Here is a 4,817-nt window from a genome sequence, read left to right on the forward strand (position 1 = left end):
GAACTAAAAACTGAGGCCTTCTATCAAAAATGCTTCTTGAAGCCTGACTAAAGTTTGGTCAAGTAGCTAGGCAAAATCAGTTAGGGCCTTACACCATGGACTGCTGAAAGAATAAACTAATCTGTGCTGGAAGAAGTCCAGCCAGAATGCTCCTTGGAAAGCAGATGATCAGGCTTTATCTCTAATGTTTTGGACATAGTATCAGGAGGGAGCAGTCCCTGGGGTAGGGCATTATGTTTGGTAAACTAGAGGGTCAGAGAAAAGAGGAAGATCCCCAACAAGATGGATTGGCACAGTGGCAGCAGCAATGGGCTCAAGCTTAGCAATGATTGTGAGGTTGGCTCAGGGCTGGACAGTGTTTCATTCTGTTGTGCATAGGGTTGTCGTTAGTCAGTGCCTACTTGATGGCACCCAACAACTACACCAACCAGCAGTGTATGAAGGTTCCAGTTTCTCCACAACCTTTATTTTCTGGGTTTTTTTTTTTTTTTTTTGGAGCTTTGCAATTAATGTTGGGATGAGATAATATTTCATTATTGTTTTGATTTGTATCTCCCTAATGGAATCCTGGTGTGGCGCTGTGGGTTAATGTGCCAGACTGCAAAGCTGTTTGAACTGCAAGGTCAGTGGTTCAAGCTCACCAGCTGCTCCTTGGAAACCCTATATAGGGTCGCTATGGGTCGGAGTCGACTCAACAGCACTTAACAACAACGGCTATGGGGAGTCCTGGTGTGGCGCTGTGAGCTAATGCATCAGACTGCAAAGTCATTTGAACTGCAAGGTTGGTGGTTCAAGCTCACAAGCTGTTTCTCGGAAACTCTATACGGGCCACTATGAGTCAGAACTGACTCAATGGCACTTACCACCATCAACAAAAATGATTAACATCGCAAGCAGTTCTTCTTATGTTTTTTGGTTCCTGTTTTTTGGTGAAGGGTCTGTTTACGTTCCTTGCCCATTTTTAATTGGCTTATTTGTCATTTTCTTGCTGACTATTGATGATTTCTATAAATTTTAGAGATTAATCCCTTGTCTGAAAGTCATTTCCAATTTTTCCCCCCAGTCTGTGGGTTATACTTTTACTCTTTTGCTGAAATCTTTTAATGTACATAACTGTCTAATATTTAGGAGGTCCCAGTCCTCTAGTCTGTTTTCTGCTGTTTGTGTGTTTTCATTTATGTTTGATAGTATATTTATGCCATGGATCAGAGTTTCTAAGTTTGTGCTTCATTTTTTTTGTTTTTTTTTTAATTGATGATCTTTTTAGTTCTAGGTTTTACAGTTAGGGCTTTGATCCATTTTGAGTTCGTTTTTGTATATGGTGTGAGATATGGGTCTTGTTTTGTTCTTCTGCAAATAGATATCCAGTTTTTCCATCACTTTTTGTCTAAAAAAGTATCTTTTCCCTATTTAATGTGTTTCAGCCCTTTGTCAAAGATCAGTGGAATAGATTTACTACTGAGTTACCAATTATGTTTAATTGATCTACATATCTTTCACTGTACCAGTACCAGGCTGTTTTAACTTCTATGATTATGTAGTAGGTTTTGAGATTGTGAAGTGAGAGGCCTGCTACTTTGTTTTTCTTCTTTAGTAATGCTTTGCTTATCCAGGATCTCTTTCCTTTCCATGTAAAGTTGGTGATTAGTTTTTCCATTTCTTTAAAAGATTAATGTTGGAATCTCAATAGAGATGGAATTATATTGATAGATCACTTAGATAGTCTTGACATTTTCACAGTGCTAAGTCTTTCATGCTGTATTGTGGTGACTTGTGTGTTTCTGTGATGCTGGAAACTATGCCACTGGTATTTTCAATACCAGCAGAGTCACCCATAGTGTAAAGGCTTCAGAGAACTTCCAAATCAAGGCAGACTAAGAAGAAGGAGAGTTAGACCACTTCTGAAAGATTAGCCACTAAATAACATTTTTTTAATGAGTAGCTGCAGAAAATTATCTGATATAGTGCCTGAAGACAAGCATTTGGTAAGAGCTGTCTCCTCAAAGTAGAGTGGACCTCAATCATGTGGATAGAACAAAGTTTTCAGGACCATCACTTACTGATGGGAAGAAACAGCTAAGTATTCATTAATACTCAGAATGTGGAATATACCAAGTATGAATCTAGGAAAATTGGAAGCCATCAAAAATGAAATGGAATACATAAAGATTGATATCCCAGTCATTAGTGAGCTGAAAATCCTCACCACTGGACCAATAAACAATATTTTTATCAATGGAGAAACGATTGAAGTTGTCAAGGACTTCATTCTTCTTGGATCAACTATCAACATCATGGAAGCAGCAGTCAAGAAGTCAAACATTGTATTGCATTAGGCAAATCTGCTGCACAAGACCTTTTTAAAGTGTTGAAGAGCAATGATGTCAGCTTGAAGACTAAGGTGTGCCTGATCCAAGTCATAGTATTTCCAATACCCTCATATGCATGTGAAAGCTGGATGGTGAATAAGGAAGACTGTAGAAGAATTGATGATTTTGAGTTATGGCATTGGAGGAAAATATTGAAAGTGCCAAAAGAACCAACAGATCTGTGTTGGAAGAAGTGAAGCCAGAGTGCTCCTTGGAGGCCAGGATGGTCAGACTTCATCTCTCATACTTCGGACATATTGTCAGGAGGGACCAGGCGCTGGAGAAGGATATCATGGTTGATAAGGTGGAGGGTCAGAGAAAAAGAGGAAGACCCCCAGAGAGATGGATTGGGCAACATCAATGGGTCCAAGTGTGGCAACAATTGTAAGGTTGGCCCAGGACTGGGCAGTGTTTCATTCTGTTGTACATTGGGTCGCTATGAGTCAGTACTGACTCGGTGGCACCTAATAACAAGAGTGCGCTGAAAGAGTCTGGTATTGACCATTCAGAGTCTGATAATAACACAGTTTACTATGCCAAGAATGACAAATTGAAGAGAATCGGTGTAGCATTCATTATCAAAAAGCATTTTAAGACCTACCTTGAAGTAGAATGCTGTCTGTAATAGAATATGATCTATACACTTAAAAGGAAGACCAGTTAATACTACTATCATTCAGATTTATATGTCAACCACTTAAGCCAATGATGATGAAAACTGAAAAATTCTATCAGCTTCTTGAGTGTGAAATTGATCACACATGATGGTGTGGTGGTCCAGGTGATGGGGTTGCTCTCCAACAACAACCAAGCATTGTGGAGATTTATGCAGATGTTTGTCCTTGCTCCTGTAGGCTGTGTTGTAAATAAGTTTTATGTTCACAATGTTATCTTCAGATATCAAGATGAAGTCTTTGGTGGCTTTGTCATTGAGCCTCAGAAGGAATCTGAGGAAGAGGTATAGGAGCCTGAAGAAAGACAGCAGACAGCAGAGGTGGTACCTGATGATGCCGGAACTTTCTATGATCAGACTATCAGCTATGACTTAGAGGAACCTGTTGCAGAACCAGAGCCTGATTCTGATCCTGAACCAGAATCAGATCAAGAACCTGTATCTGAAGTCCTAGTGGAGAAGTCTGAGCCACTATTAGAAGAAAGTGCTCCTCAGGAGACTCAGAAGAGTTCTTCTCCAGCACCTGCAGACATAGCTCAGACTGCACAGGAAGACTTGAGGACATTTTTTTGTGTGTGCATCTGTGACCGTTAAGAACCTTCCTCCCAGTGAAACTCTTCCAGTTACTGGGATCCCACCTCATGTTGTTAAAGTTCCAACGTCACAGCCCCGTCCAAAGTCTAAGCTTGAATTTCAGATTCCATCACAGAGATCTCAGAGGGATCAAAGAGTGCTAGAACAATGAATAAATATTCCTCCAGAGAGGGACCCTAGACCAACTCATGAGGCTGGTGAGCAAGGTGATGTTGAGCCTTGAAGAATTGTGAGACACCCTGATAGCCACCAACTCTTTATTGGCAACCTGCCTCATGAAGTGGACAAATTAGAGCTTAAAGATTTCTTTAAAAATTATGGGAATGTGGTAGAGCTGTGCATTAACAGTGGTGGGAAATTACCCAATTTTTGGTTTGTTGTGTTTGATGACTTTGAACCTGTCTTAGAAACAGGCTTATTATGTTCAGAGGCAAAGTCTATCCGAATGTGCAAGAGAAGAAGACTGGAACTGCCGGGGAAGGGGGCTGTGGAGATAACCACCTGTGGGGACCTGGAGGCCCTCGAGGTGGGCTGGGTAGTGGAATGAGGGCTTCTTTGTGGAAGCATGGTGCAGAAACCAGGATTTGGAATGGGAAGAGGTGTTGCTCCAAGGCAGTGATAACCCTCTTCACTGGTCATCACATAGCAATACAAACCATAGTTCTTCAACCAGCCTTTGGTATCTTGGAGTATGAGCCTAATTTGTTATAAACTGCTTATGTTTGCACACTTTTATTCTTTTTTGTGGAGAGTGTGTGTGCATCCCACCCTCCCTTTCCTCTCCTGATCTTTTAGTCCTTCAATTCCAATTTTGTGGAATGATATTTTAGGAAAATAGATTTTCAAAGAAATAAGACTGAATTCCCTTGCTTATGCAGACTGTATTATTATTATTTTTAACAGCCATTTCCCCAAAGGAATGTGTCTTGCTTATTACTAGCATTTGGTATGTTTCATTCATTGGAATATTTCTATGTACTTCAAAAGCCTGTTAGAAATACAGGATTGGATAAAAATTTTTGAAAGCAAGAAAAACGGAAATTGTTTCTTCTTTTGAGAGTCATGTGGTGTGGAGAAGTTGCCATTGGAAAAATTGACAATTTTAATTCTCACTTGTGTGGTTAAAAGTGGAATAAAAAATGCTAAAGGTTTGCTCTTTTGCTATCACACAACAATATCAA

At 40.0% G+C, this 4,817-nt stretch overlaps 1 pseudogene; it reads left to right on the forward strand.

Moving 5' to 3' along the window:
* The window catches only part of LOC102841073, a 94,046-nt pseudogene extending 89,791 nt beyond the window's left edge, over positions 1-4,255 (forward strand).
* The last annotated feature ends 562 nt before the right edge of the window (positions 4,256-4,817 follow it).

This window comes from Chrysochloris asiatica, unplaced genomic scaffold (genome assembly GCF_000296735.1).
Source record: "Chrysochloris asiatica unplaced genomic scaffold, ChrAsi1.0 scaffold00047, whole genome shotgun sequence".
In the NCBI taxonomy this organism is placed as follows: Eukaryota; Metazoa; Chordata; class Mammalia; order Afrosoricida; family Chrysochloridae; genus Chrysochloris; species Chrysochloris asiatica.